The sequence below is a fragment of the Miscanthus floridulus genome, chromosome 18 (assembly GCF_019320115.1).
Source record: "Miscanthus floridulus cultivar M001 chromosome 18, ASM1932011v1, whole genome shotgun sequence".
NCBI classification, from domain to species: Eukaryota; Viridiplantae; Streptophyta; class Magnoliopsida; order Poales; family Poaceae; genus Miscanthus; species Miscanthus floridulus.
The window spans coordinates 50713393-50738036 of NC_089597.1; the positions used below are offsets into that span (position 1 = coordinate 50713393).

At 48.0% G+C, this 24644-nt stretch overlaps 1 pseudogene; it reads right to left on the bottom strand.

Annotated features, from left to right (window-relative positions):
* Positions 1–373: 373 nt before the first annotated feature.
* Positions 374–17006, bottom strand: LOC136523822 (uncharacterized; annotated as a pseudogene).
* Between the last annotated feature and the right edge of the window lie 7638 nt (positions 17007–24644).

Genomic DNA, 24644 nt, shown 5'->3' on the forward strand with positions numbered 1-24644 from the left:
TCATCTTGCCCTAATGAGAAATCACATACTCTAGCCATAGAATCTAAGGAGCAAGTATCAGTAGAACAAGAAGATGAGGGAATGGATTTAGTACTTTTTGCATCAGCTGTCCTGGCTTTCAGTTTATCTTGAGTTGCTCCTTTTTCTCTTGAATTCTCGAACTATGTCTGGTATTGAAATTAACCAGGTCACTCTTAACTGGCTGAAGTTTGGAAACCCCATATGATTCCTCTGTATAAGTCAAGATCGACTTAGGAACTGCTGCTTTGTCCTCCTCATTACAAACTAGCCTCCCATCAGATACCACACCTTCCAACAGATATGTCTGAACTCCGTCAGATGACACAACCTTTTCAAGCACCAGATCGCCCTGCTAATTTAGACTATCAGCTAAATCATGCATATCTTGAAAAATGTTAGATTTGGCCATCAACCTCTGATAATCATCTGTACCATCATTAGGTCCCTGAGTATTCATCTCTAACTCTTTAGCAAGTGGACCAGTACTTTCAGAACTACCCATAGCAACCTGCCTTTGATGACTAGCAGAACCAGACCCATGTTTCTGACTAGTATCACCAGGTGTAGGTTTGCCCGATTCCAGCCATCCATGGCTCTCCTGTGATTCTGGGTCTTCTTCATTAGTAACATCATCTTCTTCATCATCAGGATCATCATCTGGCTTGGATGGGGGATAATTCTGGAGCTTGTCTAAAAAAATACCAAGTTATCTTCCTACGCTTTTTGTTAATAAACACTTCAGATGTCCCACCTATCTTGTTAGGATTACGGCATGACACCTTCACCCACACCGCTTTCCATTGCAAGGACGGTACATGCACCTCCTCTGGGTCACCCACCAACCTAGCCAGCTCCATAACAACAAACTCAGTTATAGCAAATTTTGGAATGCCAATAGCTCTAACCCACACAGACTGGAGAACCTGAAACACCTCTGGATCCATATCTGACTCCTCAACCACAGCCACAATGTCAGATGTGATAAACTTGATTTTTTTCATCTTGATTAGCAGATTCAAAGCCACTTTGGAAGGTAGGTTCACCAGAAATTCACTCCCCGAGATGCGCTTGACATCCCAATCCCAATTCAAATCCATCAGATATTGCAATTTAGTCTTAACTTTAAACTTAGTACCCCTTCCTTCCAAAATCGACACAATAGCTCTAATCGGACCCTCTGTTTCAAGTTTAGCTTCAACCTTAGGCTCAGGTAAATCTAGAGCATAAAAGATCTGACCAGGCATACCATACGCACAAAGACGCAAACCCCTATTAGATTTCATCAAGGGGCATTGATTTGACTTATGACCTGACTCTCGACAACTATAACAGAATGGTGGTTTCTTGCAGGTAGAATGATGGTGACCAAAATCATTGCAATTAAAACATTTCATAGCAAGACTTGAAGACTGACCTGCACCTAAACCCCAATTCTGCAGATCATTAAACCCCTTCCTCTGATCTTCAATCTTGTGGCGGAGATTGTCTTCAGTCATCTGACACACGTCTCGCTCTTCAGACTGATCCCCCATCCTCTTGCGATTCTAGGCCTCCCACTGCTCCTGACCTCGAAACTGCTGACAACCCTGCTTTGACTCCTAGTACCCTTGATCTCGAGCAAATCACGGATCACACCCCTCTCGAGCCTGGAGATCCCAACCTTCACACCTGGATCCCTGAAATCCATCGCGGCTACTGCGCCCATCTCTAAATCTCTCCCCATCTTTAGTATCTCTAAATTTATCTCCATCTCTAACTTCCTGACTTTACTGCCTCTTATCCATAGTGACCTCAACAAACGATCGCCCGTCCATCGTGTTAGGATGAACAAGGCGGAGAAACTTCACCTGAGCCCCAAATCTCCTGATGTCCCTCACACTCGCTGAAAATCGCTCTGCTGCTGGATCCCAAACCCTAGCGGCGGGAACCTAGACCCATGGCGAGGCGGACTTAACAATGTGACTACGGCTGTGGCTGTAGCTACGACTGGGCGGAGGGGTATAAGAATGAGTGAACAGGTCGTCAATAGACGAGCCAAACTGGGCTGTCCCAACTACGCTTTCCTTTTCCTCAGTCTTGGCCTGTTTCATCTTCTTCCCCACATTCATCACCCGAACATCACTCTAAATGGTTCTTTGAACTTCAGACCTCAACAATGGCGGTGAACTCACTTTTGTGTGCATCCCTAGCGGCTACAACTCTTGAACAATTTGCTCTATTGACTTCTATACCTCTCCACCACCCAGAGCAGTATCCGATTTACTACACCATGAGAAATGTATTGGAAAGTTCCCGATTGCAATTGAATGCGAATCCATCGTAGCAACTGGAGGTAACATGCCATGACAAAGGTGCTCAACTCTATCCAAATCACTCAACTATGAATGTTTAGGTAACCCAAACACTATTGCTGAAGATCTCTGATTAGAACTCAAAGGCAGAAAACAATCAAAACTCAACCAATCCTCCAAATCCACCTCTAACTCCATTCGACTATTTGCGCTAGCCCTCTAAGAACTCTGCGGAGAAATCGAGTATAGTGGAAAAGCTAGAGTAAGCCTACGATTCCTCATGAATGATGCACCAAATCTACACTCAACTTTATGGACTGTTCTCACCACCGCTACCACACCTCTCGTCACAACACAAGGAAACGAGAAAATACCACAGGCGCCTGCAAAATCCACACCGACGCCCCACTAGTTCCTCACCGTTGCTCACCAGAGGCATCGCTAGATGTGCTCCCCTCCACCTCCTCAAAATGATTGTAATTGCTCCACCCTCGAACCAACATGCACAGATCTGCGGCTTCGGCGACGGTCCCCCTCACGAGCGAAGCAGCGATGTGTTAGTGAGCGGCGCTGGGTTGGTGGGTGGCGATGGGTTGGTGGGCGGCGATTGGTTGGTGGGCGGCAATGGGTTGGTGGGCAGTGATTGGTCAGTGGACGCGGACAGAGAGGGAGTAGAGAGTTGGCGGGGATGGGATCTGCATGGAGGAGCCCGAGGCGAAGGGCGAGGGCATGGAGGACGGCGACAGTGGAGGGGAGGGACGAGGTTAGGGCGGCGGCGGAGGGGCTCTCAGTCTAGCATAGTCAGTTCATGTCAGGGACCTAATACCGGGGTACCCAATGAGGTGGAACCAATAACCATTGAACGTTGACGCTTTCGGTCAGACAAGAACGTTACTATGCTTCTTGCCTGAACGACGGAAGATTGGCTCCACCTCGTCCGACCCCCGAGGGCTGGCTCCACCTCACCCGGCCCCTGAGGGCTGGCTTCGCCTCACCCGATGTTTGAGGATAGGCTCTGTCCCGCCCAAAGGCTGAGGGCTGGCTCCGCCTCGCTCGATGACTGCACCCTGCACCTTCATGCTGACAAGCACAGGGTACAACAGGACATTTGAGTCAACCGTCATACCAAGGACCATGCCTTGCACGCCTATAGGAAGGTACCGTCAGGATACAATGGGATGGGTGCTTTAAGCCCTTTCCGACCTAATAGTGCTCGAATAGTGTTGTAGGCGCTGACTTTTGTCCCACAGTGTTGTAGGCGCCGCCATCAACCCTCGAGCGCAGATACTAACACAGGCATACGACAACCACTATGGTCTAGGAAGAGACTCGCGCCATCTATAGTGATGGACGAACTGTCACCATGCCGTCCGCTCTCCATAGGGCCACAGGTCAACACCCTTGTCCGACACGCCGCTCGAAGGGGCAGGACGGGACGTGGCCACTTGCTGATCCGGTAAGGGCATGGCGTCGCTAGGACACGGGCACTCGGCGAATGTGCCAATCCCTGACACCGTCTGGCCATGTCAGCAAGGCTGGCTTATTGGAAAAGGAGGGCTCAACACCTTCGGAGGGGCTTCTTGGCCCCTGGTTTTTCTCCTTTCTCCCATCTGTAACCCCTGCTCCCCCGTTGGTCTATAAAAGGGAGGGCAGGGTCCCCCACTAAGGGGGGCGACTCTTGACACATGACACTTCACACACAGCTGAGCAGCGACCTAAGCTCTCGGCAACCCTTTCGACCATTCCATCAGAGACTTGGGACCCATCCCTCTCTCGATCATTTGTACCCCCTACTATGAACCTTTTTTCGGTGCTAATAACACGAGCAGCAACAGACTGGATGTAGGGACATTCAGCCCAAACCAGTATAAACCTTGTATCCTTTAGCGCACCATCCGGGCCTAACGCGCATCAATTATAAATTTACTAGCCTATGTTTGTTCGAAACACCGATAGTTGGCACGCCAGGTAGGGGCCTTTGCGCGTTCCAAATCAGGCCTCGGATGGCTAACCACGCAATCAGCTGGGTCCTAGGCGCACACATGCGTTTCAATGACCTAGACTTCATTGTCACATTGGGAGGAGAGTTGGCGCTGGCCCAGGTGGCCGTCCAGTCTCTCCCCTCCATCAACTTTAGCTACCGTAGGCATGAGGGCCAGCCCGGCGTCGCTGTTGGACCCCAGCCGTCCGAGGAGGCCCCGTGCCGCATCACCCTCTCTCCGAAACGCTCCACACGGCGTGCCTCGCCAGTGTTTCTGTTCGGTCTCCGCAACACCACGGCGACCGTAAGCCACCTTGTGGCCTAGCGCGCGATCCCGTTTCCTACGAACAACGAGTTCGTAGGAATGATCGAAAGCATCATAGAATCCCTCCATGGCCTCCTCGCGGAGGGCACGGGGTCGGACTCTAGTTTTGACTCCAGCAGGGGGAGCCATCATCCCTCCAGGGAATACTTCATGGCGAAAACCTCCGAGGGACACATCAAAAGCGCCTCCACGGAGGAGGTCACCCCGGCAAGCAACCTCGGCGATAGAGCTAAAGGGGGAGCAACAGCCCCACCTCACATAGGGGTGGAGCAGCTAAAAGCCCGAAAGCGAGAAATAGACGAAGCCAGACAACAGCTTGTTCGGGAGTACGAAAAGATCGACAAGGAGATCAGGCACTGCGAAGATGGAGGGCACGCACGCGCCGTGCCCACGACATGAACTGAAGGATCATCGCCGATAATGAAACCCTTCCCCGCTTTGCTCGTGCAAGCTAGAACATCGCTGCCGTGACGGCCCTACTTCATGGCCTTCCAGAGGCCGCGACGCTCGAGGATCGCCGAGTCCACCGCGAGATTCGCACGCTACTTGAGCGTGCGGCAACATAGCAGGCAGAGAGCTCGATGTCTCGGTGACACAAGCCCGACGCTAGCTAGCGTACCCCCTCGGTGCGCCCTGCCAGGGACACGTCAGTCCACCAAGTGCCGCAAGGTGGCAGGCAGCGCGCTGCAATCCCAGTACATCAATGTCTCGGCCACAACCGTGATGCGCACAGCACCATCGACGCCCACAGGCGCACCTACGGCGACCCGAGGGAAGGAGCCCACCGCGGCTATCATCCTCGATGCGGTGAACGCTACAACAGCGGCGAGGACCAGAGCCTGAGCCCTAGCCTACCAGGCCCTCAGGCCTTCGGCCAGCACATCCTCAACGCTGCGTTCCCGCTAAGGTATCGACCACCTACCAACATCCCTAAGTACTCCGGGGAGACAAACCCCGGACTTTGGCTTGAAGACTATCGGCTTGCCTATCAAGCCAGTGGTGTGGATAATGACAGCTTCATTATCCGCAACCTTCCACTGTTCCTCACCGATCTGACATGAGCGTGGTTGGAGCACCTTCCGTCCGACGCCATCCAGGGTTGGGCGGACCTAAGGGAGATCTTTGTAGGGAACTTCCAGGGCATGTACAAACGTCCTGGGAACCCTAGGGACCTCAAGAACTGTCGCTAGAAGGCCAGCGAAACCCTCCGTGGATACATCCAATGCTTCTCTCGATAGTGCAACGAGCTCCCTAACATCGCTAACACCGACGTGATAGGAGCCTTCCTGTCCAGGACAACCTTCGAGTCTTTGGTTCACAAGCTAGGACGCAAGGGCCCGCGGACCACCAAGGAACTCCTGGACATCACCACCAGCCACGCCTCAGGAGAAGAGGCAGTCGGAGCAATCTTCGACTGTTCTGACGGCAAGGCGAGGTGGGACAAGGGCGCCAGCGAAGGCGCCTCTAACCATTCCACCAAGAGAAAGAATAAGAAGCAACGGTGCGACGACTCGCTTGTGGCCGCTATCGACCACAAGGGTGGCTGGAAGCCCGTGGAGGGCACTCTAAACCACTTCAAAAAAAATGCTCGAGGGGCCATGCCCAAACCATGCTTTCCTAGCCAAGCATTTGTACAAGGATTGTGGCCTCATGCGCAAGTTCTTGTCCAGAAGCTTCAACAAAGGGGAGTAGGGGAAGGATCCGCCCCCCGCTACAGATAACACCGAGGAGAAAGACGATGCCTTTCCGATGCCGAACGACGCCCTTATGATCTTCGGAGGATCAACGGCCTACGACTCTAAACGCCACTAGAAGGATACACATCGTGAGGTCTATACGACCGGACAGGCCACACCTGCCTTCCTCCGGTGGTCAGAATCCACCATAACCTTCGACTAGGCTGACCATCCGGATACCGTCCCACACCCAGGTTGGTATCCGCTTGTAGTCGACCCGGTCGTTGGCCCAAAGCGACTCACAAAAGTGCTGATGGATGGAGACAGCTGTAACAACCTCGGTGTTTGGCTTCTACTAATTGCATTTCGTCTCATAAACATGTGCATCATCTATCTCATCATGTCATTTTCCCTGAAAACATACATATGAAACATTCGCATATTCTGTTTGTTTCGTACTGGATTGCTTGTGAATGGTAGTAGTGCAACATATGAATGCAACATGAATTTCTCATATCTTGAAGCATGGCAACATGGTAGTAATGTGACAAGTATAGGATAACAACAAGGTCATGCAACATGTGAAACATATGTATGAATTGCTTGTTTTACTTTCTTTATCACATGTGATCAGTAGAAGTGGTATAACAACTTTGTATAATGGGTGATCATGGTCTAATACACCTTAACTATACTTAGTTTACTTGTTGGAACATTGTTCATGTAGACCAAAATGACCAAAATGTCCTCAAGTGCAAGTTTGACTTAAATTGACCCATGGAGTGTCATCGTTTGACTGATTCAAAAGTCCAACTTAGAAGCTTTGCATGGCTGTGCACTCTTTACAAAAGTTGTAGCTAATTTATCAAGGAACAAAAGTTGTTTTATGGCCAATTCATGAAAATGTGTGGAACATGCTCAAACATGGCCCACAAGTCAGTCTTACATGCTGATTGCAACACTGAAAAATATGCTAAGTCTTAACTGCATCTCAGTTGCATCGAGCTCACTTTGGCTTCGTGTAACTTCGGATCCATGGCGTGTTAGGTGTCGGTCATTGAAAAGAAATTGTAGAGGGAATATCGGTCTACAACTTTGATGTTCAACTCTTCCACTAACTCGTCACGGATTAAGTGTAAATCATCGTCAAAGTATCGCTGTCAGGCGTCGGCTTTAGCAACTGAATCGGAGCTACAGTGACTGACATTCTTCAGACAACAGGCACCGCGTGGGGGACACACGTCGCCGGGTCTCTGATTACGCGGCCACGCGCCGTGGCTGGCCTGACGCCGCTGCCGTTGTCCTCCACTTCAAGCCAGCGCCTGCCCGACCAAGTCGCCAATCCATTTTTCATTTCGCCTCTCACAGCGCTGAGCGCAGCCGCCCGCCATTGCTCCGCCTTCGCCTCGCTTGCTCGTCGCTGCAAAAACACACCGGCCATCTCACTGCTAGCGCCGCCGTGATGTCCTCTATCACCCCCACCCCTCAGCAAGGTCAATTGCGCCTTGGTAAGGATGAATCCGTCAACTCCTTCCACCACAGCCATGGCGGAAGTTCGCCGGAGCTGGCGCTCCACGCGGCCAGCTATCCGCGCGACCTTTCCACCCCTCCTATGCCTGCAGCTAGGTCCGGTGAACACCACCGAAGCCCGTAGCGCCCACCGTTAGGGCTGCGATGTCGTATCGTCGCCGGAGCCGGCCGTGCCGTGGCCGAGCGCCGCCGTGCTCGTCGCCACCCCTCCTAGTTGCGTCGATAGCTGCATATAAGGGTTCCCCTAGGTCCGCTAGGTTGAGGTGAACCCGTAGGCACCCTTGCCTTTGCCGGAGAAGCTCCCGGCGACGAGCTTCGCCGCCGTCCCCTTCTCCTCCCCTGCCTGTGTCGCTGACGCGCGGGTCCTCCCTGTCAGCGTCGCGGCTGAGGCGGGAGCCCATCGTGGGCCGCGTCGTGCTGAGCCGCGCCGTGAGTTGGGCCGCAGACGCCGCGTCTCGGGCCGCGCCGGTGTGCTCGCGGGCCGCTGTTCCGTCGGGCCGGTCCAACAGCTGTGGATGCATTTTTATTCTTATTTGTTTGCTTTATTAATTCACCGAATTGTGTTGTTATTCAAAAATATGTAGCTCCTAGTATATAGATCCAAATGCTATGGTTCTAATATTGTTAAGTTCCTGGTCATGTCTAGTATTTAACAAAAATATTATATGAGCACATGTTTTAGAAATTTTTGATGATTTAAATAGGACTTTGAAATGTGTTTTTAGAAGCATGCAAACTTGTTTGAATTTTATCTTGAGTTTCTGTGGTCCAAAAATTATGAAATTTTGTGGGTCCTCTATATTGGTTTAGTAGAGTCTCTAGTTAAAATTTCAGAGCTAGTGCATGTGTAGTTTTTAAGTTATAGAATTTCCTTTTATTAATAGGTGGATCTTGTGTGAATTTTCATAATTTTTCTATAGATCCAGTGAAGGTGAAATTTTATGGGTGCTATTATTATGCTAGAATGATGTTAGGAAAAATGTGAAATCTGTTGCTTGACACTTTTCATTAGGGTTTCCTAATTATGCTCAAAATAGACATGTCATCTGTTATTTTGGATACAGCAAGTTATGTTGGTCCAATGGCTTTGAAATTTTTATGGTAGTCTATGTGCGGCATGAGATAGCTACTGTAATTTTTGTAGATTTTTATGAATAGTTTTACTATATATTGCTTAAATCACCTAATTAACTAAATAAATTGGAAAAGGATATTAAATAATTTATTTAGAAGTTAGCACTATACTTTCTGATGTTTCTTAGGTATGAAAAACAAGTTGGTAAACTTGGTTTGGTCAAATTAGGCTTTTTGCATCATCGTTAAATAATTAAGTTAGCAACCCTGTCATTTCTGGACAGATTCTAAGTTTGCTGGGATTTGATTTGGTTAATTTAAGAATCATGCTTTGATGTTTACAAATGAATTGTAGAGAATTTCATGAGCTTTCCAGAATGTCCTCTTGCAAGTCATTCGGATTTATAGAACTCCGGTTATGATTGAATTAAGTGACTACTTGTTGCATATGAAGCTTTAACTGTTATTTTAAGTATGTCTTTACTATTCTAAGTTCATGGTACTGTTCCTAGGTGTTAGGCCCTTAACTGAAGATGAGCATCTTTATCTTAGGTTATGCAAGTTAGGTAAGTTAATCTTGTTCTTTCAGTTAAGTTAGAAATATGCTTAAAGTGATTTGAATAGGGCTAGTCTTACTCGGTAAACGAGTGTCCAGTAACGCGTTCGTAAACACTTACTACGATCCATTCATCATGAGCATCATGTCATACCTTATGCATCCATGGTATTTATCTTTTGCATCGGCATGCAATAGGTGTACCGGAAGGAGTGACCCTGCTGGAATTCGAGGAGCCGAGCGAGCAGCAGCAGCCGACACCGGAGATTCAGGAGGAGCAGCCTTCAGGAGAAGTGCCAGATGAGGTCGCCGTTGAGTGCCCTGACCACCGTCCTTGCAACTTTGTGAAAGGCAAGCCCCGGAGCATATTAAGCCTCCTATTTTCCGAACTGCAGTTACAGTATTATTATTACATATATATATATTATTGCATTAAGTTTAGGTGTTGGATGCAAACACTTGCTGCATTGGTTACCCATTCCTTGTCCAGATATTGTTACCCTGAATCCTATGTAGCTCAGGCTCGAGTAGTGCTTAGCCCTGCTTAAACGTGGTAGAAGTCGGGTGATTTCCTGTCACCTGCGAGATATAGGATGATACATGTGGCACGGTTGGCTATATTTGCTATCGTGGAAAAGAACCAGTCTTAATTTGAAATAAAGACCGGACGGAGGCTTGCCGGTTCGCAGTGACTCCGTCTGTGTCGCTTAAGGACTGATTCTTGGAGCCTTTCCTGTTCATGTTGAACGCATGCCTCTCTCTTAGTTGGCCGGGTCTGGAGACCAACCACGAAGCCGAGTAGCTCACCTCAGGCCGGGAGTCGATAAGTATAAAGTGCGCCTCGGAAGGGAGCCGTAGGCGTGAGTCCAAGGGCAGGTGATTTAAAAGTCCTGATCGTCCTGGCAGAAGGGTAATCCCTGAGAGTGCTGGCGCTGATCGAACCCGCGAATTTGGTTCCTGAGATGTACCAAAGGTAACCCACGGCTACCCTTGCTAAGTATGCCAGGGTGAGAGTTAGGAATACCCCCTCAGCTGAGTTGTAATTCGATTCGAATCGCCGTCTCTCCCGGTTAGTGAGAACTTGACGGGCTTATCTCCAATGTAGATACACTTAATAACTTAATGGTTCGGAAATGGTGATATGATGATGACAGCCTTATTATACCTGCTATGGTTAATATTGATTGCTCCTAATAAGTGAGTGCTCTAGTACAGGTGCTAATCTAGTGGACAGGTAATTAATGATAAGCTTGATAATAAGTTTAAATTGGTTACTATAATCATAAGCTCTTTTATGCAACTGTGTCAAGCTAGCCCACCTGAACAGCCTTGCATGATCCTTGGTGTCTTTTATTTCTGATTTTTGTCGGGTAAGTCTAGCTGAGTACCTTCTCGTACTCAGGGTTTATCTCCCACCTGTTGCAGATGACCAGTTCTACTTTGGTTGCTGCAAGTACTGCCTTCTCCCAGCTGGGGATGAAGACTAGACTGTTGGGCGCGGTCTCTACTAGTTCTCGTACCTGATATTGCTTTTGTGGGACATGACTCTGATCTAGCAATGTATTTGAAAATATGAAGTTATGTACTAAACTATGTTGCTTCCGCACACTCAAACTTGGTTTGTAATATTCTATTTCAACTCTGATGGATGTAATCTGAATGCTACTTGTGAAATGTTGTAACAGATGATGTGTTGTGTTGAATCACTACGATCTTGGTTTGTATGTCGAGAGTTGGTTGAAATCCTTCGTGATTTCCGGACTACCGGGATTATGGGAGCTTAAGTATAGGAATTTGATCGCTTCGGTGATTGTTTTTGTACTTACGTTCTTATGATTTGGTCGGTTCTGTTACAGCTGGCATCAGAGCAAGATTCGACACTAAACATGTCATTTGTGTATTTAAAACAAAAAGTATTGTGAAAATACTAAATTAAATACTAAGTATTGCCAGTGGTCATATCCCTTATGCCCAAATAAGGACTCTTAGGTGGCTTATTAAAGTACTAACTTGGGGGTTCCTGCTTGTTTCTATTTCGTCGTCCATACGGTGTGCTATTGTATGGATGCCATCCGCTTGGGTGGTAATGTATGGATCCAAATACCTCTACGCCCTGGTAAGTGGAGAGTTGTGAGAGCATGACCGTCCAACCGTCGGTCTAGGGGAGAGTAGTTGTGGTTGCTCGCATATTTACATGTTCGATCATGTATCTATGAGAGTACTTAAATGTGGGTATCGCTGACGGGTAGCTGTGATACTAGAATATATGCATCAAGGGATGTATGTATGAAAGTATTTAGTTTACTGCTTGTGTTCTATGCTTTTTGGGAAATTATTGGGCTGAAATGAAATTTTCTGCAGGTACACTAACAACGTATCGTTGTAGATCGACTAGTTACCGTATACGAGAGAACGTATGTATGCCACCGTATATTTCGCTAGCCTTTAAATTTTTCTAGGTTTGTGAGGACGTATGGATCGTGCATGCATCATGTTCAAGCATACATGGCATTTCTAGCATTATCCCCTCCCTTAAAAATTTGATTGTCCCGACTAATTAAATTTCGTATCCCTTAAATGATTCTCCCCTTACGTTGTAACTTTTTGCTACAGATGGCGCGCACGAAATGCACTGCTCGCAAGTCCGCTGGAGGTAGGGCGCCTCGTCACCGGTTAGCTCCTCGTGAGCCCCGGCCGGAGCCTACTGAGGCGGAAAGGCTGAGGACAGAGCTGGCTCGGGTGACTGCTGAGAGGAATGCGGCTCAGCATCGTTTGGAGCAGGTAACATAGGAAAGGGACCAAGAGACCCTTGAGGTTCAGAGATTAACAGTTGCTCACCGCAACTATGAACGCATGTTGATTCACGTGATGAACCAACGGAATGAAGCCTGGCACGAAGAGAATGCGTTGAGAGCACGACAGATGGAGCTAGAGCAACAAGTGGCAGTTGCTGAAGAATACAATGACAATCTCCATGAGGAGGTCCACCTGTTACACAATCAACTTCACCCTATCCTGCCACCTGATGATGAGGATGAGATGGGTTCTGGTGTCATCATGGCTGAAGGTGATGATGACATGGAAGTCAATGGACCTGAGGACGCTCCGCCTGATGAGGAGGAAGATGAGGAGTTAGAGCCTGCTAGTGAAGAAGAAGGACGAGTCTCTACGCATGTGCGTGGATTATCGCCCCCTTAATGTTGTTACTATCAAGAACAAATACCCGCTTCCTCGTATCGATATTCTGTTCGATCAGCTCTCTAAAGCTAAGGTATTCTCCAAGATCGATTTGAGGTCTGGCTACCATCAGATCAAAATTCGTCCTGAAGATATACCAAAGATAGCTTTCTCTACTCGTTATGGCTTGTTCGAATACCTTGTCATGTCATTTGGGTTGACAAATGCTCCGGCACACTTTATGTACCTGATGAATTCAGTATTCATGCCGGAATTGGACAAATTTGTCATCGTGTTCATTGATGATATCCTGGTATATTCTCAGAATGAAGAAGAGCATGCTGAACATCTGAGAATTGTTTTAACTCGGTTACGTAACAGCCAGCTTTATGCTAAGTTCAGCAAGTGCGAGTTCTGGTTGAACAAGATACCTTTTCTTGGTCATGTATTGTCTGGTGATGGAATTTCGGTTGACCCTACTAAGGTGCAAGAAGTCCTAGAGTGGAAGGCACCTACTACGGTCACCAAAGTCCGAAGCTTTCTGGGTCTGGCTGGCTATTATCGTCGCTTTATCCCGGATTTCTCAAAAATCGCCAAGCCCATGACTCGACTACTGCAAAAGGATGAGAAGTTTGTGTGGACTCCGAAGTGTGAAGAGGCTTTCCACACTTTGCGGACCTTACTAACCTCTGCTCCTGTATTGGCACAACCTGACATCGAGAAGCCTTTTGATGTCTACTGTGACGCATGTGGCACCGGTCTGGGGTGTGTTCTTATGCAGGAGGGCCGAGTAATTGCTTATGCTTCGCGCCAGCTCTGAAAGCATGAAGTCAACTATCCTACCCATGACTTAGAGCTAGCCGCAGTTGTTCATGCCCTGAAGATCTGGAGACATTACCTGCTTGGTAATGTGTGCAACATCTATACTGACCATAAGAGTCTCAAGTACATTTTTACTCAACCCGAGTTGAATATGCGTCAACGGCGATGGTTAGAATTGATCAAAGACTATAACCTTCAAGTGCACTACCACCCTGGTAAGGCAAATGTGGTTGCTGATGCTTTAAGCAGAAAGGCCCATTGCAATTCCTTAGTTAGTGAAGACTTTCATCTGTCACACCTCCTTTATCCTGTAGTACTTCACAATATCACTGTGGATTGCTCTCTTAGAAGTCGAATTATCGAACTCCAGAAGACTGATGTGGGTGTGTTTCATATCAAACGGAAAATGAAAGAGAAAGAGACCAAGCACTTTAGGATCGATGACAAAGGAATTCTCTGGTTTAATGATAGGCTTGTGGTACCCAAAGATAAAGAACTTAGAAATCAAATTATGGATGAAGCCCATTCTTCAAAATTGTCCATCCATCCTGGTAGCAGTAAAATGTATCAAGATCTCAAGCTGTATTATTGGTGGACCAAGATGAAGAAAGAAATCGCAGCTTATGTGGCAAGGTGTGATAACTGTTGCAGAGTTAGGGCTATTCACATAAGGCCCGGACTGTTGCAGCCACTCTCTATTCCTGGCTGGAAGTGGGAAGAAATTAGTATGGATTTTATTGTTGGATTACCCACTACTAACAAGGGTTGTGATTCTATCTGGGTTATCGTAGATCGTCTAACTAAATCTGCTCACTTTATTCCGGTCAAGTCTACCTATCATCCTCACAATTATGCTGAGATTTATTTTCAACAAGTGGTACGTCTCCATGGTGTACCCAAATCCATTGTTTCTGATCGAGGACCTCAATTCACGGCTCATTTTTGGGAGTGCTTACATCAGAATCTTGGCACTCATTTAATCCGCAGTTCTGCTTATCATCCGCAAACCTCAGGACAGACTGAGCATGTTAATCAAATTCTAGAGGACGTGCTTAGAGCTTGTCTTATTTCTTGCAAAGGCTCTTGGGAGGACTGGTTACCTCTCGCTGAATTCTCTTATAACAACAGTTATCAAGAGAGTATCAAAATGGCTCCTTTTGAAGCTCTTTATGGCCGCAAGTGTAGAACTCCTTTGAACTGGGTGGAACCTGAAGAAAGAAGATTCTATGGTATTGATTTGGTAAAAGAAGCCGAAGAGCAAGTCCGAACTATACAGAAGAATATGACTGCCGCTTAGGCTAGACAAAAGAGCTACACTGATAAGAGAAGAAAACCTATTGAGTTTGAAGTAGGTGATCATGTTTATCTAAAGGTATCTCCTATGAAAGGAGTCAAGCGCTTTAGAATTAAAAGGAAGCTTGAGCCTCGATATGTTGGACCTTATCGCATTATCGAGAAAAGTGGAAGAGTAGCCTATAAACTTGATCTACCCCATGAGATGGGAGCTATATTCCCGGTATTCCATGTGTCCCAGCAGAAGAAGTGTCTCCGTATTCCCGAGGAAAGAATCGCAACAAGAAAAGTCAACTTGAAATCTGATCTTTCTTATGAGGAAAAGCCCGTACAAGTTCTGGATACACAAGAAAGAGTGACTCGTACACGAGTGGTTAAGTTATACAAGGTAGTTTGGAGTAATCATAGTGAACAGGATGCAACCTAGGAACGGGAAGATTATTTAAAGGAAAATCATCCAACTTTCTATACTAAATGGTACGCTTTCCAAATCTCAGGACGAGATTTTTCTAAGGGGGGAGGGTTGTAACACCCTCGGTGTTTGGCTTCTACTAATTGCATTTCGTCTCATAAACATGTGCATCATCTATCTCATCATGTCATTTTCCCTGAAAACATACATATGAAACATTCGCATATTCTGTTTGTTTCGTACTGGATTGCTTGTGAATGGTAGTAGTGCAACATATGAATGCAACATGAATTTCTCATATCTTGAAGCATGGCAACATGGTAGTAATGTGACAAGTATAGGATAACAACAAGGTCATGCAACATGTGAAACATTGTATTGAAACATATGTATGAATTGCTTGTTTTACTTTCTTTATCACATGTGATCAGTAGAAGTGGTATAACAACTTTGTATAATGGGTGATCATGGTCTAATACACCTTAACTATACTTAGTTTACTTGTTGGAACATTGTTCATGTAGACCAAAATGACCAAAATGTCCTCAAGTGCAAGTTTGACTTAAATTGACCCATGGAGTGTCATCGTTTGACTGATTCAAAAGTCCAACTTAGAAGCTTTGCATGGCTGTGCACTCTCTACAAAAGTTGTAGCTAATTTATCAAGGAACAAAAGTTGTTTTATGGCCAATTCATGAAAATGTGTGGAACATGCTCAAACATGGCCCACAAGTCAGTCTTACATGCTGATTGCAACACTAAAAAATATGCTAAGTCTTAACTGCATCTCAGTTGCATCGAGCTCACTTTGGCTTCGTGTAACTTCGGATCCATGGCGTGTTAGGTGTCGGTCATTGAAAAGAAATTGTAGAGGGAATATCGGTCTACAACTTTGATGTTCAACTCTTCCACTAACTCGTCACGGATTAAGTGTAAATCATCGTCAAAGTATCGCTGTCAGGCGTCGGCTTTAGCAACTGAATCGGAGCTACAGTGACTGACATTCTTCAGACAACAGGCACCGCGTGGGGGACACACGTCGCCGGGTCTCTGATTGCGCGGCCACGTGCCGTGGCTGGCCTGACGCCGCTGCCGTTGTCCTCCACTTCAAGCCAGCGCCTGCCCGACCAAGTCGCCAATCCATTTTTCATTTCGCCTCTCACAGCGCTGAGCGCAGCCGCCCGCCATTGCTCTGCCTTCGCCTCGCTTGCTCGTCGCTGCAAAAACGCGCCGGCCATCTCGCTGCTAGCGCCACCGTGATCTCCTCTGTCACCCCCACCCCTCAGCAAGGTCAATTGCGCCTTGGTAAGGATGAATCCGTCAACTCCTTCCACCACAGCCATGGCGGAAGTTCGCCGGAGCTGGTGCTCCACGCGGCCAGCTATCCGCATGACCTTTCCACCCCTCCTATGCCTGCAGCTAGGTCCGGTGAACACCACCGAAGCCCGTAGCGCCCACCGTTAGGGCTGCGATGTCGTATCATCGCCGGAGCCGGCCGTGCCGTGGCCGAGCGCCGCCGTGCTCGTCGCCACCCCTCCTAGTTGCGTCGATAGCTGCATATAAGGGTTCCCCTAGGTCCGCTAGGTTGAGGCGAACCCGTAGGCACCCTTGCCTTCGCCGGAGAAGCTCCCGGCAACGAGCTTCGCCGCCGTCCCCTTCTCCTCCCCTGCCTGTGTCGCTGATGCGCGGGTCCTCCCTGTCAGCGTCGCGGCTGAGGCGGGAGCCCAGCGTGGGCCGCGTCGTGCTGAGCCGCGCCGTGAGTTGGGCCGCAGACGCCGCGTCTCGGGCCGCGCCGGTGTGCTCGCGGGCCGCTGTTCTGTCGGGCCGGTCCAACAGCTGTGGATGCATTTTTATTCTTATTTGTTTGCTTTATTAATTCACCGAATTGTGTTGTTATTCAAAAATATGTAGCTCCTAGTATATAGATCCAAATGCTATGGTTCTAATTTTGTTAAGCTCTTGGTCATGTCTAGTATTTAACAAAAATATTATATGAGCACATGTTTTAGAAATTTTTGATGATTTAAATAGGACTTTGAAATGTATTTTTAGAAGCATGCAAACTTGTTTGAATTTTATCTTGAGTTTCTGTGGTCCAAAAATTATGAAATTTTGTGGGTCCTCTATTTTGGTTTAGTAGAGTCTCTAGTTAAAATTTCAGAGCTAGTGCATGTGTAGTTTTTAAGTTATAGAATTTTCTTTTATTAATAGGTGGATCTTGTGTGAATTTTCATAATTTTTCTATAGATCCAGTGAAGGTGAAATTTTATGGGTGCTATTCTTATGCTAGAATGATGTTAGGAAAAATGTGAAATCTGTTGTTTGACACTTTTCATTAGGGTTTCCTAATTATGCTCAAAATAGACATGTCATCTGTTATTTTGGATACAGCAAGTTATGTTGGTCCAATGGCTTTGAAATTTTTATGGTAGTCTATGTGCGGCATGAGATAGCTACTGTAATTTTTGTAGATTTTTATAAATAGTTTTACTATATATTGCTTAAATCACCTAATTAACTAAATAAATTGGAAAAGGATATTAAATAATTTATTTAGAAGTTAGCACTATACTTTCTGATGTTTCTTAGGTATGAAAAACAAGTTGGTAAACTTGGTTTGGTCAAATTAGGCTTTTTGCATCATCGTTAAATAATTAAGTTAGCAACCCTGTCATTTCTGGACAGATTCTAAGTTTGTTGGAATTTGATTTGGTTAATTTAAGAATCATGCTTTGATGTTTACAAATGAATTGTAGAGAATTTCATGAGCTTTCCAGAATGTCCTCTTGCAAGTCATTCGGATTTATAGAACTCCGGTTATGATTGAATTAAGTGACTACTTGTTGCATATGAAGCTTTAACTGTTATTTTAAGTATGTCTTTACTATTCTAAGTTCATGGTACTGTTCCTAGGTGTTAGGCCCTTAACTGAAGATGAGCATCTTTATCTTAGGTTATGCAAGTTAGGTAAGTTAATCTTGTTCTTTCAGTTAAGTTAGAAATATGCTTAAAGTGATTTGAATAGGGCTAGTCTTACTCGGTAAACGAGTGTCCAGTAATGCGTTCGTAAACACTTACTACGATCCATTCATCATGAGCATCATGTCATACCTTATGCATCCATGGTATTTATCTTTTGCATCGGCATGCAATAGGTGTACCGGAAGGAGTGACCCTGCTGGAATTCGAGGAGCCGAGCGAGCAGCAGCAGCCGACACCGGAGATTCAGGAGGAGCAGCCTTCAGGAGAAGTGCCAGACGAGGTCGCCGTTGAGTGCCCTGACCACCGTCCTTGCAACTTTGTGAAAGGCAAGCCCCGGAGCATATTAAGCCTCCTATTTTCCGAACTGCAGTTACAGTATTATTATTACATATATATATATTGTTGCATTAAGTTTAGGAGTTGGATGCAAACACTTGCTACATTGGTTACCCATTCCTTGTCCAGATATTGTTACCCTGAATCCTATGTAGCTCAGGCTCGAGTAGTGCTTAGCCCTGCTTAAACGCGGTAGAAGTCGGGTGATTTCCTATCACCTGCGAGATATAGGATGATACATGTGGCACGGTTGGCTATATTTGCTATCGTGGAAAAGAACCAGTCTTAATTTGAAATGAAGACCAGACGGAGGCTTGCCGGTTCGCAGTGACTCCGTCTATGTCGTTTAAGGACTGATTCTTGGAGCCTTTCCTGTTCATGTTGAACGCATGCCTCTCTCTTAGTTGGCCGGGTCTGGAGACCGACCACGAAGCCGAGTAGCTCACCTCAGGCCGGGAGTCGATAAGTATAAAGTGCGCCTCGGAAGGGAGCCGTAGGCGTGAGTCCAAGGGCAGGTGATTTAAAAGTCCTGATCGTCCTGGCAGATGGGTAATCCCTGAGAGTGCTGGCGCTGATCGAACCCGCGAATTTGGTTCCTGAGATGTACCAAAGGTAACCCACGGCTACCCTTGTTAAGTATGCCAGGGTGAGAGTTAGGAATACCCCTCAGCTGAGCTGTAATTCGATTCGAATCGCCGTCTCTCCCGGTTAGTGAGAACTTGACGGGCTTATCTCCAATGTAGATACACTTAATAACTTAATGGTTCGGAAATGGTGATATGATGATGACAGCCTTATTATACCTGCTATGGTTAATATTGATTGCTCCTAATAAGTGAGTGCTCTAGTACAGGTGCTAATCTAGTGGACAGGTAATTAATGATAAGCTTGATAATAAGTTTAAATTGGTTACTATAATCATAAGCTCTTTTATGCAACTGTGTCAAGCTAGCCCACCTGAAAAGCCTTGCATGATCCTTGGTGTCTTTTATTTCTGATTTTTATCGGGTAAGTCTAGCTGAGTACCTTCTCGTACTCAGGGTTTATCTCCCACCTGTTGCAGATGACCAGTTCTACTTTGGTTGCTGCAAGTACTGCCTTCTCCCAGCTGGGGATGAAGACTAGACCGTTGGGCGCGGTCTCTACTAGTTCTCGTACCTGATATTGCTTTTGTGGGACATGACTCTGATCTGGCAATGTATTTGAAACTATGAAGTTATGTACTAAACTATGTTGCTTCCGCACACTCAAACTTGGTTTGTAATATTCTATTTCAACTCTGATGGATGTAATCCAAATGCTACTTGTGAAATGTTGTAACGGATGATGTGTTGTGTTGAATCACTACGATCTTGGTTTGTATGTCGAGAGTTGGTTGAAATCCTTCGTGATTTCCAGACTACCGAGATTATGGGAGCTTAAGTACAGGAATTTGATCGCTTCGGTGATTGTTTTTGTACTTACATTCTTATGATTTGGTCGGTTCTGTTACAACAGCGGCCTCAACATCACGTACGCCAAGACGCTCGCCAAGATGGGCATCGACTAGACAAACCTCCGCCTGATCTGAGCGCCTTTCCATGGCGTCATGCCTAGTAGGCAGGCCGTGCCACTGGGGCAGATCGATCTGCTCATCACCTTCGGGGATCAGTTCAATTATAGGACTAAGACCATCACCTTTGATGTGGTGGGGTTCCCTGGAACCTTCCACACCATCCTGGGACGTCCATGTTACGCAAAGTTCATGGCCGTCCCCAACTACACATACCTCAAGCTGAAGATGCCAGGCCCACACGGGGTCATCACCGTCGGCACCTCCTTCCAGTGGGCCTACGAGTGCAAGGTCGAGTGCTGCGGCCACGCCACCGCAATTGTCGCCTCCGGGGAGCACGCCACCCTCAAGGAGGATGTCGCCGAAGAAGCGCCTGATGTGAAGAAATCGACTGGGTTGTTCGAATTAGCAGAGGGCTCCAAAGAGGTCCTCGTAGACCCCAGCAGCTCCAAGGGTAAAAAGGTACGCATTGGTACCGCGCTCTCCACCGAATAGGAAAGCGCTCTCATTGACTTCCTCCACAACAACAAAGACATCTTTGCGTGGAAACCCTTGGATATGCCAGGCATCCCGAGGGAGGTCGCTGAGCATACCTTGAAAATCCACCTAGGCTCCAAGCCGGTGAAGCAATGCCTACGCCGCTTCGATGAGGAAAAGCGCAGGGCCATCGGTGAAGAGATAGCAAAATTATTGGCTGCCGGATTCATCAGGGAAGTACACCACCCAGAGTGGTTAGCAAATCCCATTCTTGTACGAAAGAAGAGCGGGAAATGGAGGATGTGTGTCGACTACATGGGTCTCAACAAGGCATGCCCAAAGGACCCGTTTCCTTTGGCACGCATAGACCAAATAGTCGATTCTACCTTAGGGTGCAAAATCCTCTGCTTCCTTGATGCGTACTTCGGCTACCACCAAATCGCGATGAGAGAGTCTGACCAGCTCACAACATCTTTTATCACCCCCTTCAGATCGTTCTACTACATTTCAATGCCATTTGATCTGAAGAACACTGGGGCAACTTACCAGCGTTGTATGCTCAACTGCTTCGGGGACCTCATCGGGCGAACCGTTGAGGCCTTCGTCGACGACATCGTAGTTAAGTCCAAACGGGCTGACCACCTTGTCGCCAATCTTGAACAAACCTTTGCGAAACTCCAGGCAAATGGCATCAAACTCAATCCCGAGAAGTGTGTTTTCGGGGTCCCAAGGGGCATGCTGCTCGGCTTCATCGTCTCCGAGCGTGGCATCAAAGCCAACCCGGAGAAAATCTTAGCCATCACAAGGATGGGCCTGATCCAGAACATAAAGGGGGTTTAGCGGATCGCAGGGTGCCTCGCCACCCTCAGCCAATTCATCTCGCACCTCGGCGAACGAGGACTCCCCCTTTATCGACTCCTAAAGAAAGCCGGCCGCTTCGAGTGGATAGCCGAGGCCCAGGAGGCGCTTGACATGGTCAAGCTACTTCTAACAAAACCCCCGGTCTTGGTTCCTCCAAGCGATGGAGAATCCCTCCTGCTATACATAGCGGCCACCACGCAAGTGGTCAGCGCCGCCTTAGTAGTAGAGCGGGAAGAAGAGGGGCATGCCTTCAAGGTGTAGCACCCTGTGTATTTCATCAATGAGGTACTGTCCGACTCCAAAACCCGCTACTCCCAAATCCAGAAACTCCTATACACCGTCCTCATCACCAAAAGAAAACTATGCCACTACTTCGAGTCACACCCTGTGATAGTCGTGACATCGTTCCCCCTCGGCGAGGTCGTCCATAGCTAGGACGCCATGGGAAGAACCACAAAATGGGCACTCGAGCTGATGGATTAAGGCATCGCGTATGCCCCCCAAACGGCGATCAAGTCCCAGGTGCTGGCTGAGTTCATCGTGGAGTGGACCGAGGTCCAGATGCCACCGGCAGTTGTCGATCAAGAGTATTGGACGATGTACATCGATGGGTCGCTGATGAAAAAGGGTGCCAGCGCGGGCCTAGTCTTCGTATCACCCCTCGGGGTCTGTATGAGCTACATGGTTTGGCTCCATTTCCCCTCATCAAATAATGTCACCGAATACGAAGCGCTCATCAACGGCCTACGAATCGCCATCGAGTTGGGCATCTGACGCCTCGACATCAGGGGTGACTCCCAGCTAGTCGTCAACCAAGTCATGAAGGAGTCGAGCTGCCATGATGCTAAGATGGCGGCGTACTGCCAAGAAATCCGACGACTGGAGGACAGATTCGATGGCCTCAAACTCAATCACATCCCAAAGCCCCTCAACGAAGCGGCCGATGCGCTCGTGAAAGCAGCGTCTGGGCGAGAGCCAGTGCTGACGGGTGTCTTCGTCAGTGATCAATACAAGCCCTCGATGCGCTACGAGGGGTCAGAATGGGCTGACGATGGCCCATCTAATCTGGCCCCGAGGGCCGACCCGTCGACTGCTCCGTCCGACCCCGAGGTCACGGAGCTTGAAGAGGATCTAGTAGTAGATCCTGACCCTCTGAACGACTGGAGAACGCTTTACCCCGACTACCTCCTCCGCGACACACTACCAACGGACAAGACGGAAGCTCGATGGCTCGCACGTCGCGCCAAGTCCTTCGTTCTTGTAGAGGGCGAACTCTACAAACAGAGCCACATCGGGATCCTATAGCTCTGTATCCCCAGCGAACAAGGAAGACTTCTGCTGAGCGACATCCACGGTGGGGTCTACGGTCACCATGCCGCGCCAAGGACCTTGGTTGGAAATGCATTCCGACAGGGCTTCTACTGGCCCACTGTAGTAGCCGACGCCGAGCAAATTGTACGCGCCTACGAAGGGTGTCAGTACTACGCTTGACAAACTCACCTCCCGGCCCAGGCACTCTAGATGATCCCCATCACATGGCCCTTCGAGGTCTAGGGGCTCGACCTAGTTGGGCCACTCAAAAAGGTGCCCGGGGGCTTCACCCACCTGCTTGTCACCATAGACAAGTTTACGAAATGGATCGACGCTCGACCGATCTCCATGATCAAATCCGAGCAAGCTGTGCTGTTCTTCCTCGACATCATCCACCGCTTTGGAGTACCAAACTCCATCATCATAGATAATGGCACGTAGTTCACCGGCAGGAAATTCATTCGATTCTATGATGAACAACACATCCGGATCGATTGGGCGGCCGCCGCGCACCCTCGGACGAATGGGCAGGTCGAGCGCGCAAACGACATGCTCCTACAGGGACTCAAGTCTAGGATCTTCAACCGGTTAAACAAGTTCGGTGCGCGCTGGGTCGCTGAGCTCCCGGCGGTGCTCTGGAGCCTAAGGACAACTCCCAGCCGGGCCACCGGCTACACACCTTTCTTCATGGTCCATGGTTCTGAGGCTGTTCTCCCAATGGACCTTGACTATGGAGCACCAAGAATCAGAGCATACGATGAACAGGGGGCCGAGGCATCCCACCAAGACGCCATGGACCAGCTAGACGAAGCCCGTGACATTGCCCCCCTCCGTTCGGCCAAGTACCAGCAGGCGTTGCGATGGTACCACAGCCGATGGGTGCGGGACCAAGCCTTCAACGTCGGGGACCTTGTCCTCCGCCTCGTGTAGAGCAACAAGGACCGCCACAAGCTCTCCCCACCCTGGGAGGGGCCCGTACATCATCGCGGAAGTACTCCGCCCAGGTACCTACAAGTTGAAAACCATCGACGGCGAGGTCTTCACCAACGCCTAAAACATTGAGCAGCTACGTCATTTTTAACCTTAAATAAATGCATGCTTTTTCTTATCAGTTTTTGCCTTTACAAATCCCCGATCTTTAGTGACATCCGACCTCTGCAAATTGCGAGGGGCCGGACCTCACTCGGGGGCTAATACAAATGATACCAGTACGTTTATCTTGCAAACACTTCCTGTGTTATCTTTGCAAACACTCTCTAAGTTTTTCGTTCTTCTCATAACAAGTCCTAAGAACTAAGATTTTGGGAACAAATTCTAAGTACAACTGGTAGGACTGCGGGAGACTCACACCCCAGAGGCTATGACCTCTTTGCTCACCAGCGTAATCAGAATTAATTCACCCGCACTCCTAGTTTTTTGCAACTTGAGCCATGGGAAGGGTCAGAGGGCACCAAAACCTCTTCTACAAAAAGAGGAAGCTGAAAAATTGTTTGCCGTAACAAAAGATGAAAATTTGTTCATTTTTGCACAAATTCACCACTTACAAAGTGATTTCATCACAAAAAGGACTAATGTACTCTTAAAATTCAAAGGACTATTCACCCGGGGCCTCCCCCACAAACTTATTCAATTACAGTCTCTACCTAGCTTTGCTACGAGTACTACTGCGGCCGCCACACCACGCTCTCCATCGACAACGTCCGGGCATGTACATGGGCCAGTTCGTCTACTGTGGCCGCCGCACCACGCTCTCCATCGGCGATGTCCCACCGCTCTGCAGGATCCTCGAAGGCGCCATCATCTGCAATGTCGAGCACCACGCCGGCGACTGTGGTGCCCCTCTGCCGGGGCGTCCAGGGACTATGCCATCATCATTAGCCACAGCCCCGACAATGGCGTCTGGGGGGAGGGCGCCTCTCGCCGAAGGAAGGCCACAACGCACGACGGTAAAACCGACAACGTTTGGC